Below are 16,185 nucleotides of genomic sequence, written 5' to 3' on the forward strand. Positions count from 1 at the left end.
TATTATTATTATTATTATTATTATTATTATTATTATTATTATTATTATTATTATTATTATTATTATTATTATTAATTCAGTCCCTATAATCTGGTGTAGTTTTTTCTTGTTGTCAACGGAAACTTTTTTAATACTAGCTATTGGTGTTCGTATCAGAAGAATAACGGGATGAGGAAGCTATTTTGTCCGCTATCCAAAGTAGGTCTCAGTGCATCATAGAGAATTCAGGGTATATGACCTGTGCGGAAGTATATTCTTGGAAATTTTACCGTAATTGTCCGCGAGTTAAAGGAAGGTTCAAGGGTGAAAGTTTAGTGTTCGTTTGTGTTGTGTGCGAACGAGATGTTATATTATCGTAAGAGTCCGGAAGAAGAAATTTTGTGAGTATTACCTAGAAATCCTTTTTTTGTTGTTGTTGTGGAACCTAAAGTAAAAGAAATAAACAGTAGGACTATGCTGAATTAGTGAGTGATTTTGATGTGTTAAAGGCAAAGGGGTCGTAGAGGAGGAAAGGACATAGTGGCGGAGTTAGTATTTTGTTGGGGTGGGTCACGACGTAACCGTATATTTGAATCGAAAGAAACGGAATTTAGTCACTTTGTTTTAAGATGCTATGTCATAGGTGAAAATGGTAAAGGGTAGGTGTGTCTTTTCTTATATAAATAATGTCTATTGAAAGTGAGTTGTATGAAGTATTCAACATATTTCGTTCATGTATCCTTAGAGCGCTCAAGTGTTTGAACAGAACCAGCTGTTCAAGATTAAGATACAGGAAGGAAATAAGTGAATGCGGATGGGAGGATGTTTCCTTGCATCTGTAAGAAAGGGTGGGTTGAGAAAATTCTGGGTAGCTATTGTTAAGTGGCGGTTTACGTACGTGAAGGAGGAAAGAAAGGGGAAAGGGACAGGAGGTTAAGGTGGTATGTCGGGAAGAGAACCAATGCCTCAATATGAAATCAGGATTCGGGAGGTGAGATCTGAGTGCACTGCACGGCCAGAAAATATTGCACGGAACAAAGATTGTCTGTGAAGTGTGTTGCCTACCTAACAGGAGATTTAACATAAAGTTCCTTTTGAAATATGAATGCAGGGCAGAACGAGAGACAAAGTCGGAAGTTTTGCCAGCCTAAAACGTTAACTAGATGATTTCAAAAAACGTTTGTATTTCATTTGGAACTCCGGATTAGGTGTTGTTGGTGGTACGTACTGTTTCAAACGAGTCTTTCCTATAAGGATAGGTTTACCATCTATGTCAACTAAGACTTCGTTTGGAGAAACAGTTGATATGAGCCTATAAGTGCCTTTATAAAGTCTGGATAGTGGTTTGCAAGAACCAGGCTGAGAGGATGTGTCCAAAATCATAACTTGAGAGTCCGGTAAGAACTCGGTAGGCGGTTTGCTGGATTCGACTTTTTTCTTAAAGTCAACGAATGCTTGATGCTTCTTATATTCAACTAAATCCCGCATTTCCTTTAGTGCCAAAAGGCGGTCCTGTAAATCTAGATGTTCTTTCTCAACATGCAGAAGTTATCAATTGGTAAGCGAGGAGGTACTCCATATAACAACTCATGAGATGAGACACCCACAGATGTAAGCGGAGTTTTGTTAAGTGCGGAAGTGGCGTGAGGCAAATATTTCGGCCAGAGTTTCTGGTTAGATTGACAGAGAAATTTAAGACTAGTTTGTAACGTGCCCAGACGTTGCTCAACTTTGCCTAGTGTGAAATACTGATATGGTAATCCATACTTAACTGTAATATTAAGTGATTTGAGAAAGCTCAGGGATAAAATGGAAGTGTGGCTTGACTGACGGTCCGTATAAATACAGGATGGAGCGCCAAAGGGGATTACGATGTGGTTGGTCATGAAGGAGATAAAATTTTCAGTATTTGGGGTAGTGATGGGTTATGTAATGGTGAAGCCTGTGCAATGTTCTGTTGCGGCATAGAAATATTAGTATTTCTCTGGGTCACAGGGCTATGAATTTCCCTGCTAAGTCCAAGGTATAAACCGAAAATAGGGGAGCTTGGGGAAAGCGTTGTAAGTTGGGGTTGTTGGGCAAATAATTGCGTTTGAAAATTGCACACTATTTGCAAGATTTGAGTTCACTCGCTAGCCAAGGTTTCAAACGTGGAACGTAATATTTATAGCGTATCATGCAATAGAGTTTGTTAAAGCCTACATGACAAAGTTCACCGTGACACTCTTGAAATAAAGCAGGTTTTAGTATGTCCGGAATACAGACGAGCAAACGAGTTTGCGAGGCACGATACATTTTCCTATGTAAGATGTTGTTCTTAAGAATGTACTGTTTTGTGAGACGTTGAAAGGCCGGATCGGATTCATTTTTAGTGTTTAAAGTCGTAATAATTTTGCCAAAAAAACGGTCCTGAAGTTGAAGATTTCGGAGGTCAGTGTTGTTATCTATTGTAGTAAAAACAGTAGGAGGGCTGTCCTCCAAGGGTAGGTGGGTCTGGTCAGTATCGGTCTTATTGGTAAAGAGGACGGCATCGGGAGTGTCATCTTGTTCTAAGGCAATGGCGTCTGGTGAGACGTCTAGAGGAAAACGGCTAAGTAGATCAGTGATCACATTGGACTGGCTTTTTACGTGTTTGATTGTAAAAGTGAAAGTATTGATATAAGTGATCCACCGGAGAATTTTTGCATTAGGGACAACAGTTTTTCTAATAGCGAAGAGAGAAATGTTGTCAGTGATCAGGGTAAAATGTTTTCCTAAAAGGTATTTTTCTAATTTCTTAAGCAAAAAAAAAAAAAAAAATGCATATAATTCCTGATGAAAAATCGGGAGTGGGTTGACAGTTTTTGAATGTCTGGAAAAAACATAACAGACGGGCTGAATGACATTAGAGATAAGGTGTTTTTGTAACAATACGGCGCCAACGCTTAGGGCTGAGGAATCGCACATTAAAATATGTTCTGTGTTCTTTGTTGAGTACAAAGCAAGAACTGGTGGGGAAGTGAGGAGGTGTTTCATCTGGTCGAAGGCACGGTCGCGTTCCATTCGAAATAGCTTCATAAATGGGCTAATATGAGAGAAATGTCATGGAAGAACTTCCTAAAGTAATTAGCCGAAGCTAACCAACTCTTTAAGCCTTTTATGGCGGTCGGTTTTGGTGCATTGGCGAGGGCAGCGGTTTTTTCAGGATCAGGTTTGACTGTATGATTTTCCACAATATGACCTAAGCATTTAATCCGTCTAGCGCCAAATATTGATTTTTTGATATTAAACAGCAAGGAATGTTTTGCAGCTGTATGAAAAAATGCGCGTAAAACTGTCATGTGGTCAAAAGAATCAGCATGGATATACGTCATCTACGAACGAAAAAATATTATTAGTATATAAATTCCGAAAAATAGTTTGCAGTACCTGTTGTAATAAAATAGATGAATTTTTGAAACCCTGTTGGATAGAAGTGAGTTGCAAATGATTGAAGGGCAAAGAGAGGCCCTTTAAACTAAAGGCTGTTGCAGGGTGACCATCAGGATGAAGGGATAATTGATAAAAAGAGGAGTGAAGATCAAAACTCGTAAAAAAACTGGAATCACTAAGCGAGTCTATCACGTCCTGTATGTCCTCCAATGGAGAAGCCAAAGTACGGCATTTACTATTGAGAACCCTTAAATCAAATACGGCTCTAAGAGATTCAGAATTCGGTTTCAAAACAAAGATGATGTTTTTATAGGGAGAGTCTGATTTTTCAACCTTCGTGGCTAAGCAGTTTGCGTATGCGCCTTAGGCGTGGGAGTCCCGGGTTCGATTCGCGGCGGGAGCTCATGTGGTTCGGATTCCACGTTAATCAGTAGGTCCCGTTTCATATAGCCTCACTGCTGAAAAGGATGTTAAACTCAAAATCAACTCAACTCAACACTGATTTTTCAAATATTCCTTGGTTCAAAAGTTGTATAACTAATTCTGTCGGTTTAGGCCTTAACTTGTGCGGAATTACAAAAGAGTTACACTGAAATGGAGTTTTGTCTTCTAAATCTAATGTTGCCACAAAAGAATCTATCTTAGTGAAATGGTAACTTGCCCATTGAAATAAAAGGCATATTCAGAAAGTAATTCCCGCATTTGAATTTCTTGTTCATACATGTCTGGAGACCGGTGAAATTTACTAAGATCTATAAGATTACCAATTTTTTAAAGAAGTTTTTGTTTGTTGCGTGCCGCATCTTCGTCTGTAGGAAAATATATTTACCTAACAGTCAGGATATTGTGGTCATTATCTCGTTGGGAAAAAAGAGAACCTATACCTACTGGATTATGAGCCTGAATCGTTTGCTTTTTGTTCGTTAGATTAGCTAACGATAGAACAAGATTTTGTGTGGAAACTACAGTATGTGTCATATAACATTTACTTAAATTCCGAGAAATCAGTGTATGTAGGCGAAACTGTGCGTCAGGGAAATAACCATTAGTAGCAAGTGGTACGAATCTAACAGAATGAGGGGGAATAATAGTAGTGCGCCGCGCAAAAATACAACCTGAGGTTTGGAGTGTTTTTGAAACAAATGCGAGATATTAATACTAACTGGGTTTTTATCTTTTACAGTATGTGGCATTTTTCCAAAATGTTTCAAGAAGAAAGTGCCTTTTGAGTAATCCAAAATAGATGGATGATCTTGCAAAAAACGTGACGAAAGAAGGGGTGGGAAATTCTTGAAGGGAACTAATCGAAAAAGAATGGAGTAATTACGACCATTAAAGTTAGTTTTGAGGATAGTAGCGCGATTTAATTGCACAGGTTTATCGGACAGGCCACGGAGGGGGAGGGAGGGGAGATGGAAAGTATGTGCGTCTGGTTCCAATAATTCAAATGGAAATAATTCCACGTCTGCACCACTATCTAGGCAAAAAAGTGTCTTTGTTTCCGTAAGTACCTCGTATATAGGGAGAATTACCCTTAAACTGCAAGGGAAGGGTATGGTAGTCCTGGTTGGTCGCGGTAGGAGAGGAAGTGAAAGGGAGAAGGGAAGATTGGGTGGTTAACGCGCGGGTGGGTGAGTTCCGCGCTAATTTAGGACGTTTTTGAATTCTTAGGCGTGTTTTGTGTGGTCCCAGAGGCAGAAGGAGGGAACGGAGGTGGGGGATACTGGAAAAAAGGATAAAACGGGTAAGGAGGATTAGGTATTTGAGTAGATTGTGTAGTTAAAACATTCTGGGACGGAGGTTGGTTGTTCTGACTGGAGCGCCACCGTTTCTGGGGGTTCTTTCGTTTGGTATTGTTTGCAGGTAAAGGTTCGTTTGTGAAGTTATGAGAAGGATGGTAAGGGGTTGAAGAAGTGTGTTGGCAGCATTGATGTTGCTGTGGGTTACAGATGTACTGAAATTGGAGGAGGGTGCAGGGGGGTGTACTGAGATTGGTGGAATGGGAATGTGGGAGGGAAGTGGAGTGCATAGGGCAAGGTGCACATGAGGTAGAGGTGGAAGCAGTGGAATGAAAATGTGAAGGAGTTGGCGAAGAACAGTGTTGATAGGAGGTTGTGAGAGAATTGGTGAGATGGGAATGTGGAAGGAAGAGGAAGGTGAATGAGTATGGTTCGGGGAAGAAGGTCAGGATGGTTTGGAGGAGTAGAAGTGGTTATGAGGACTTCGAAAACGGGAACGGAAGGGCGCAAAATGGACAGATGCGGATTGGGAATTTGAAAGAGTATTAACATGGAAACGGAGTTGAGATATTTACTCTGTTAGTTCGGAAATAGCCTGCGCAGTGGTATCGGTCGCGGTGGTGGAATGTGGCTTTGTTTCGGTTTCCCGTTTGTGAACAAGGTGGTTGGTTCGTTCCAGCAAGGTTACTTCCTCTAGGAAGGTAGAATAGTCAGGAATTGAGTGTGTCCCGAACCAACTAATATATTCAGGTAACATATTAGAAACACATTCTAACAAAAATTCCTGGAAGTCTAGCTGGGTATAAGCTTGGTCTGCTAAATGCTTTTTGGAAAAGACATAATGAGAGAGAGGTTCGTTGGGGAGCTGAACGCGTGAACGGTATTGGTGAATACAGGAACGAGGCACCTGATCTTGACCAAACTGACATACGAATTTTGATTGAATAGTTACCCAAGGTTGGGATGAAAGGTTCTGGGTGGAAAACCAGGAATGAGCGGGTCCAGCTAAGGATTTTTCAAAAATTTGCACACATTTAGAGTCTGACCAATTATTAACTAATGCGATCTTGAAAAACTTCTTTAAAAATAATTCCGCGGATGGGTGCGTACTTAGATCATATATGTCGGGAATGATGGAAACTGTACCAGAAGTATTATTGGTATCAGTGGCGTATTTAGGGGAGTGGCTTCCGGGCTTAAGCCCCCCCCCCGAAATCTTACTTAGTATAGTAAAGTAAATGAAATATCCTGCAGAATTTTCACATTTCCAGGCATAGCCCCCCCGAAAGTTAGCAAAGCCCCTCCCGAAACAAAATCGTAAATACGCCACTGATTGGTATTGTTGTCTGAAGTGGAATTCATGGTGAGAGGTATGAAAGATGCTTGTCTACGAGTTATAGGCATATCATAACAAAAAAATGAAATATGAAAATAAAAGACTTGCCTTACAAGTATATGAAATGTACACAAGACAGTCTTAACAACGAGAGTTTAAATTCCTCAGGGGGAGCCATAAGACGTTAAAAAAAAAACATGATAGATTGCCATAGGGCAGGTAGTATAGTGCTTGAAAGGAGACAAATAGATTCTTAAAAGAATAATACAAAACGTGGGTTTATTGCATATGCGTACATAATATATGACCGTCACCAAAACGATAAGAGAGAAATGTATAACATTTAAAGTAAATGAGGGTATGGAGAAGATAAATAATATTTTGATTTACACGGGGTTACATATTCTCGTTCTTATGTTAAGACTGCCATATGCATATTTCATTATAATAACGGACAGAGTTCATGGTTGCGTACTTACACTTGGCTGAAGTCCATGATCAGGCACAGTCAATTGACAGCTGAGTCTGCACACCACTAACGCCACTGTAAACAATGCTGGGCGAATGCGTTGAGGTTGAGTTGTGATTGCGATGTGATGATTTTTGTAAGATTTCTAGAGTATATATATATTTATTTTTAATACTTTCATTTTCTATTTCGGATTTGAGAAAATAGTATTGTTCATTTTCTCCTGTGAAAGTCTTCCGTGTTTACAATATTTGTTTTTAACTTTCACTATTTTTACCAGGATGTTTTTCGATACTTTATTTAAAATATTTCACTTTTACTAGTTTATTGTTTGGTTTCGCCGAGAGATTAAGAAAATACTTCAGTTTTTAATATCACAAAATAAAAGAATGTCTTAGAAAATATTCTCTCGTCCTACCTTCGCATTGAAATCCCCTAATAGAATTTTCATATGATATCGCGGGAGTTGGTCAAATATCCGTTCCACTTCTTCGTAAAAACTGTCTTTTATATCATGATCCTCATCTTCAGTTGAGGCATGTACATTTAAAACAATAATATCACACCACCGTCCCTTAAGAGTAATAAAAGAAAGTCTGTTAGTAACAAATTCAATCCGTTTAATTGCTGGTAATATTCGTTTGTGAACGAAAAACCCTGTTCCTTACTAGTGATTTTTATTTCCTTCCCCGTAAAAGAACGTAAAATTTCCGGAATTCACAGATCCATTTCCTTCCCACGTAACTTCCTGAACTCCTACTAGGTCCATCCTGTATTTCTGTAACTCACTCGTTACAGATTTTAACGCGCCTGCCCTATAAAGACTTCTAATATTTCATGTTCGAAATCTGATGTCCATTTTCTTTTGCTGAGGTTCTGTCCTTGTCCGAGGCTTGTGTGAATATTTCTGAACAAGCGCTTTTTTTTTTTTTTTTTTACAGGATGAGGTTAGCCTTACCCAAACCCCCAAGCTGGAGGACCACTCCTAGTCGGCTGTCCGCGACTGCTTATTCAGTATATTCGCAGCCTTCTCCTCGATCCGCAACCTGAGGACGCGCCATGCCGTGGTGACAGGAACCCAAGTTACACGGGCCCAGCCCTATAGCAGGAGGAAATAGAACTACCAACATGAAACCACAAAGAACAGAAGTACTCTCATCAAGTCCTTACAAAAAACATATTGAAGAATGACGACAAAGGCAATCAAGAGTATCCAAACGTGTGGAGAGACTTAATCTTTCTGAACCGTCAGCTAGGTCTGCATGTGCTTCAGGAAACCTTAACACCAAAAAGTGTACTCGAAAAGTAGATACATCTAAATCACGATGCTCCGAGCTATATATTCGCAGTGTTTGAAATGTGGCTTTTGAAATCAATGAACATTGGTTTTGCGTCCTTTGTCAACAAAATTTAGTCGAAGACATGGTACAGAGTATTTTATGTAAAGTCTGGATACTCCAGTTTTGTTCGGGTGTTTCAGGAGATGAACGTGCATTCCAATGTGATTTTTGTGCACATAAGATGTAGCTGTTTCCCATAAATACGCTTTCCATAATAGATACTTTACGTTTCATACAGTGGCGTAGGGATGGGGGGCCCGGATGGGCCGCCCCCCCCCCAAAGAGGTCCGACAATGTATTTTGGTACTTTGATGATGTAATGTTTTATATATTTTTATGTTTATATATTTTATTGTTTGTAATTTTTCTATATGTACCTATAACAGAACTTGCCCCCCCCCCCCAAACACACATCCTGGCTACGCTACTGGTTTCATAGGATTATGAACAATATTGCTCATTGAATTAACAATATGGATTTTTCTTTAATGATATGTTCTTCCTCGTATTAATAACACTGAGATAAAAGTATGTGATATATCACAGATTTAGTAATTTGTTTTACTTGTAGGTTGCATTTCTACTTAGCTTATTTCTAAGATGTTATTTCTGTGCTTGGTTATTTACATTGCAGTATTTTTTTCTCTTTAAAGATGTATTATACCTCATCTTAATATAACAAATAAAATAATGCGATATTCCATGGAAATGATAATTTGTTTTACCCGTACGCATTACTGTAATATTTGCATATACAGTGAAACCTCTACTAACGGACACCTCCCGTAACGGACATATTTTGTAATCCCCAAAGACTGTAATAGGAAAAACCACATTGAGATACCTCTCTGAAACGGACACTCTCTAGTACGGACACGGACAGTCTTTTCTGTCTTTTATAGGTATTTTTTACCTCCGTATTACGGACACTTTTTCTAGAAACAAGTTGAAAAGTATAGTAAAAATACATTTTTAGTAATTCATAAATGTGTCACCAAGGAAGCATTGTGTGTGAAGCATTTTGCCTCCTCAAGTGTCTGCGCAGCAACCCAGACGAAACGTCCTATGCTTGCATCCTACTCCCACTCAAGCTGTTTTAGACATAAAAGTGATTGACAGTTCCCGCCGTTTGGGATGACACGTTATTCTACTGTCCCGCTTGAATCTCTAACCAAACAGAAGGTCGGTATTTTTTGCCCGCGGGTACGCATATTGTCTCAATAAAGACACTACTGGACAGCAATTAATTCACAAATAACAGCGACATACTGAAAATGTAGTAAGTAGTGATAAGTGTAAAGTGCAGAATCTTATTTCCATGTTGTGCCTCGAATGCCAGAAGGATAATGCAGGTACTAATATTTTTGCAATATTCGTAAATATATGATTCATGCAAAAACATTTTTTTAAATTGCATATTACCTTGTTTATTAATTTAGGTAAGAAAGTATTGAAACCTCTCTAAGACGAACACCTCTCTATAGCGGACAGTTTTTGATTCTCCAGGCTGTCCGCTTTAGAGAGGTTTCACTGTATTCAAATGGCTTTGCGAATTTGGCTGCACATAGTGTGATTTGGAAAACCTGTTGCGTAAATCGCACCAATCGCAATCTTCTAAAATATCATCATTTTTATCATGATAATGTTAAGATATCGTTATGAAATCACTGTAAAAGAATTGGAAAACTATAAAGTTCAATAAGATCAAAAAATCATTTTAAATTTCTTTGAAAGTTTCGAATTAAAACCATTTATATAAAAAGTGGCGTGATTTTTGCTACTCTCCCCTACGTATTTTCAATCCATTTTCTTTGTATTTAAAGACAAATAACTTTTTTATTACCACATGTAGGCAAAACTACCCTGAAATGAACGTTGTTGGACAGCTCAAAAGCTTTCCAACTAGGTATGTGCCATTTTTTTTATCTTTAAAATTAACGGAACTAGCCTATTTTTTGTGATCTTAAGTGTAGTACTTTATGATTTAATAGAGCCAGTAAAATTTGTCTGAACCCTGCCTTTATAAGTTCGTGGGTTTTTGCTTGAAGACATGTTGCGTGTAGGGAGAAAATATCTTCATCTATCTAATCATGTGGTATCAGGTGTCAAGTCGAAGAATGTGGTAATGGCCCGGGAGAGGAAGGGGGAACAAAATGGCCACCGGCGGGATACGTTTCTCTAGCTTTAAAGTACATTTTTTTTCCCAATCTGGTATGATGTTAGGTATAGAGATAGTATTTTCAAAAAGCATCGCAAAGAAGCTGAGTCTGGCCTCTTTTGCCCTGTTTACCTAAATTCAAAATGGCTGCCGCGCGAAAACTTTACCTTATGCTTTAGTTCCACTTTAGCCCTTCATTTATTCGATTATTACTTTTATAACTGTTTTCGATTAGAAGAATGAATCTTTATATATTCTGAGGTCATTTACAAATAACAAATAACATTTCAAGGGCATATATGTGAGGTAACAAACAGAAGGGTTTTTAAAATAGTATTTTCTCTTTTCAAGGAGCAGAAATTATTAGATTGCAATCTAGTGTAAATTGCAATTGCATCTAAATGAGTCTTTTTGCACAAAAAATTTCGAAGAGTCCAGTGCCTATTTGATAGCATTATGGTTCGTGAAATAAGCCTGGAAGGCGAGCCACAACTTCTGGTAAGCTGATTTCACTATGTGTTACGAAAAACAAAAATGTTTCATCCCTCAAGTCATCATGTGTTTATTTTCTCTATTTTGTTCATATTTACTTACTTAATTACTTCCTTCATTAATTAATTCATTAATTTTTCACTGCCATCGCAAGATGATTGGTCCATCGGGCCCACGACCTGGTATTTCTAGCTTTATATTCCATGTCGCCTTATGTATTGTTTAAACATGAGAAGCAGCGAGAACCACCATCTTTATTCACTAACGGGAAACTGATATTAGGCAAAAAAAAAAAAAAAATCTACTCTTCTTACCGTCTGCTAGAATTACCTGCTCCTGGGCACTCCTCAGCAGCCAAGCAGGCGTCAGTGATTTTGCTATATATGTCAGCAATAATTCACCTAGTCAAACCCCAGCGTGCTACTGTGTTTGAAGACTACGTTAAAATGCATTTACTGCCATTTTTGGAGAAACAAACAGAACATACAACTCGGGTTGATGCAGTGTGGGATAGATATCTGAATTCAAGTCTCAAACTCGCATAAAACGTAGTGAAACTGGAGGACGGAGAATTAGAGTCTTACCAAAGATACCAATTCCTAAGGGAATTGAATGGCAGAACTTTTTGAAAGACTCCCAGATTAAGGCTGAGCTTTACCAGTTCCTTAGTGAAGAACTTATGAAACACACCAATGCTGCAAAGTATTTGTTGCTTACAACAAAAGAAGACCAGGTGCTTACCAACAGATCAACAGACATAACTTCCCTGATTCCATGTCGTCATGAAGAAGCGGATACACGCTTATTCTCCATTTACATCATGCTTCTGAGCAAGGGCATAGAAAAGCCTATATCCGGACAGCGGACACCGATGTTGTTGTCCTAAGAATCTACTATTTCAACCAGATGAATCTGACAGAGTTGTTGATCGGATTTGGATCAGGAAAGGCATTCAAAGAGATTCCAATCAATTATATTTGTGAACCGTTGGGATTTCAACGATGTCAGGAACTACCCTACTTTCACGCCTACACAGGATGTGATTTAACGTTGGCGATGCTTGGAATTGGTAAGAAGACAGCATGGGGTGTTTGGTTTAATTCCCCTGAGATTATTGACAGTTTCATTGCCATTACCCAAACACCAAGTAGCCTCACACTTCAATCTAGTCACATGCAACGTTTGGAGCGTTTTACAATGTCCTTATACAGCAGAAATTGCAGTGCAGAGTCTGTGAATGAGGCAAGAAAAGTTATGTTTATACACAGCCTGAAACCACTCGATTCTATTCCACCGACATAGCAACATGCAAAACGTGCTTTACTTACTGCTGCCTTTAATTGGGGATAATCTTTCGAAAGTACCAGACATCCCCACTAACTGGGGCTGGGAATGGAATGATCGAACTGAAATGTGGATCCCATATTGGACTGACCTACCGGACGCAAGCAAGGGATGTTCACTTCTACTGCATTGTAGTTGTTATGTTGCTTGTAAGGGTAATTGCAAATGTCATCGAACTGCAAGAAATTGTGGTCCATTGTGCAAGTGCAAAGGAGGTTGCACAAACAATTTCACTCATCATCATAGGTATTCTGCCTTTATTGGCAGGTCACCTGCCGCAGCTGAGAAGCTTCCATGCTCCACGGTCCTCCGCTAACTTCTTCGTCTTCGCGTATGATCTTTCTGTTTTTATATCGTCCATTAATTGTAGTCTCCTTCGCCCCCTCCCTCTCTTTCCCGCCACAATACCCTCTAGGACGTCCCTCATGATACAATCTCTTCTTAGGCAATGTCCCAACCAGTTTCTCTTCCTCTTCCTAATAATATCAAAAAGTGTTCTTTTCTCACCCACCATTTCTAACACTCTCTCATTCGTTTTGCGCTCGACCCAACTAATTCTTTCCATTCTTCTCCACACCCACATTTCGAAGGCTTCCAGTCGATTTTCATCACTTTTACGTAATGTCCACGTTTCCGCCCCATACAGTACAACACTCCACACGAAGCATTTTATGAGTCTTTTTCTCAACTCTTTCTTCAAGGTCCCACAAAACAGACTTTTCTTCCTCCTAAAGGCTTCTTTCGCCATTCCTATCCTTGCTTTTATTTCACGTTCGCACTTCATGTTATTACTAAGAATACTACCCAGATATCGAAAACTATTCACTTGTTCTATTTTCTCCTCTGTTACTTTTATATTTGACACAGACTTCTTCGTTCCAATCACCATGGCTTTTGTCTTTCTAACATTTATTTTCATCCCATATTATTCAAAGCCCTTTCTCATTTATTGATTTTGTTGATTTTTATTGATTTTCTTTTCAGATTCTGCAACAAGCGCCATATCGTCTGCAAATCTTATGCATCTAATCATTCTACCTTCTATCGAAATGCCATCATCATCATGTAAACTCTTTTTCACTATCTCTTCTAGATAGACATTAAATAGTGTTCGCGAGAGGCAGTATCCTTGTCGAACTCCCCTTCCAATTGCACTCTCTTCCGTCAGTTCTTCCCCTTTCCTAACACTTAATTGTTGGTTCATGTATAAGTTTTTTATAAGTCTTCTATCTTTCCATTCCAACCCTATCTTCGTTAGAACTCCCAACAACAATTCCCAATTCACGCGGTCAAAAGCCTTTTCTAGATCGATAAATATAACATACACCTCTTTCCCTTTTTCTATAAATCTTTCACCGATCGCCCTTAATAATCCACTTGCATCTCTTGTGCCCTTGCCTCTTCTGAACCCGAACTGCTCCTCCTCAACTTCTTTATTTGTTCTTTCATATAACCTTCTGTTCAGTATTCGGAGCAGAATTTTAGCTGCATGAGATATGAGACTAATAGTTCTATAATCCTCACATCTCTTTGGGCTTGATTTCTTAGCCATCGGCATCATGACCTTTTTCAGAAAGTCTTTTGGCCATTCTCCTCTTTCATATATTTTATTGCATAGTCGGGACAATTCTTTCTTTCCCTTGTCTCCTATATTTTTAATGAATTCGATTGGTATGTTATTTATTCCGGTTGCCTTTCCATTCCTAATCTCGGATATAGCCTTTTCAAACTCATCCCGAAGAATACTAAATCCTTTATCATCGTCGCCTACTTCATTTTCTACTTCAACATTTAGGCTACATGCTCTATCCCTACTCTCATATAAGTCTTCAACGTATTCTTTCCACCTTCCTATGACCTCATTTCTCTCGCCGACTATCTTCCCATTCTTATTTTCTACTGCCATCATGATACCCCCTTGTTTCCTCCGAAATTCTATAGATTTCACCTCCTTGTACATTTCCTCATATTTCCCAACTCTTTCTAATTCTTCTATGTCCTCGCATTTTCTTTTGTAAAACTCTTCCCTCGCTCTGTCTGTTTCTCTTTGTAATTCATTATTTAACTTTCTGTACATCTTTCTGCCCTCTTCTGTATCAACCTGTTTCCACATCTTCCTCTTCCTCATTTTCTGTAACATCTGCTCTGTAACCCATGGTTTCTTAGCAGTTTTGTGTTCGCGGTAACCTACTGCTTCTTCTTCGGCCTGCCGTAAGCAACCACTAATGCATCAAAATTTGCCCCTGAATAATACTTGTGTGCACCCTTTAGATCGCATAACATCAAATCTTCTGAATGTATAGTGCAGAACTCGAACAAACTATAAACGTAATGTATGAATAACATGTGTATAAAGTAAAATATGTGAAAACATAGTTAATTAATGGTATAATAATTGTAAATGGTATGTTAATGGATATTGTGAGCAATATGCAGTTACTCACTTTGATGAAGTCATTATCACCTTAACAGTCAATTTTAATATGGCAAAAAAAGCAAAATTATTATTTTATAACGCACGGGTAAAATGGATGTGAAGCATAAGATGTTTTTGCGCGGCAGCCATTTTGAATTTAGGTAAACAGGCCAAAAGAGGCGAGACTCAGCTTTTTTGTGATGCTTTTTGAAAATACTATCTCTATACCTAACATCATACCAGATTGAAAGAAAAAGAACTTGCACTTTAAAGCTGGAGAAATGAATTCCGCCGGCGGCCATTTTGTTTCCCCTTCCTCTCCCGGGCCACTACCACATTCTTCGACTTGACACCTGATACCACATGATTAGATAGCTTCTAATGAAGATATTTTCTTCTTACACGCAACATGTCTTCAAGCAAAAACCCACGAACTTATAAAGGCAGGGTTCAGACAAATTTTTCTGGCTGTATTAAATCATAAAGTACTACACTTAAGATCACAAAAAATAGGCTAATTCCGTTAATTTTAAAGACACAAAAATGGCACATACCTCGTTGAAAAGCTCTTGAATTGTCAAACAACGTTCATTCCAGGGTAGTTTTGCCTACATGTGGTAATAAAAAAGTTGATTGATTGAAATTACGTAATTTTGGGATTTAAGGACGCCATATACAAAAGATGGCGTCGCTATGGCCATATACTGTAGTAAAATGAAATGTCCAATATGTTACCTAAATATTCATTCAATCACAAAGTTCAATTACAAATTTATAGAAGTTTTAGCACTTTAAATCTAGAGAAACGTAGTCTGCCGGCGGCCATTTTGTTTTTACGCAAACAGGCCAACAGAGGTCAGCCTCAGCTTGTTTGCGGTGCTTTTTGAAAACCTTATGTCTATACCTAATATCATGCAAAATTGCAAGAACTTGTCACCAAATGCGCGATCCCTCGGAATTCATTGCCCAATATAACGTAGAAGGGAAAGTAAAGAGGTGCGGGTGGTTCACTAAAATGTCTTACGAGGTGTTTGAATTTCGTAACAGAGTTTTAGCTCAATCCAATTCCATATGAAAAACACAGAAGGAAGAAGGCGAAATATTGTGCCACAGTAGCACGTACGAGCAATTGCTACATTGTGCGAGATCTATGCTGAGCAAATTATTGGTCTGGGGGCGAAGCCCCACCTAGACGAAGGCTAGTATAATTTTATTGTTGTTACAAGCATAGCAATAATTATACTATGAAGAGAGTATAATTGTTGGCGTGGGAGACCGGAGTTCGATTTCCGGTGGGAGCTCACATGGTTCGGATTCCACGTTAGTCAGTAGGTCCCGTTTCATATAGCCCCGTTGCTGAAAGGGACGTTAAACACAAAATCAACTCAATTATATTATGTTTCTAAAAACTGCATTAAAAAATTACCTAATAAAGCCATCTCCCTACCTCTTGTTCCTAGTCTTCTCTAATGCTTTTTTTCTTTACATATTCAATTTACAT

At 38.7% G+C, this 16,185-nt stretch overlaps 1 protein-coding gene across 1 annotated transcript in view; it reads left to right on the forward strand.

The window, feature by feature from the left end:
* The first annotated feature begins 283 nt into the window (after positions 1–283).
* LOC145671234 (uncharacterized) overlaps positions 284–16,185 on the forward strand; it is a 193,557-nt gene continuing 177,655 nt past the window's right edge. The window contains exon 1 of the mRNA XM_081740132.1: positions 284–380. The gene's annotated coding sequence lies outside the window, so the exon portion shown is untranslated. The remainder of the gene's footprint in view (positions 381–16,185) is intronic.

The sequence above is a fragment of the Thermobia domestica genome, chromosome 15 (genome assembly GCF_964235325.1).
Source record: "Thermobia domestica chromosome 15, izTheDome1.hap1.1, whole genome shotgun sequence".
Lineage (NCBI taxonomy): Eukaryota > Metazoa > Arthropoda > Insecta > Zygentoma > Lepismatidae > Thermobia > Thermobia domestica.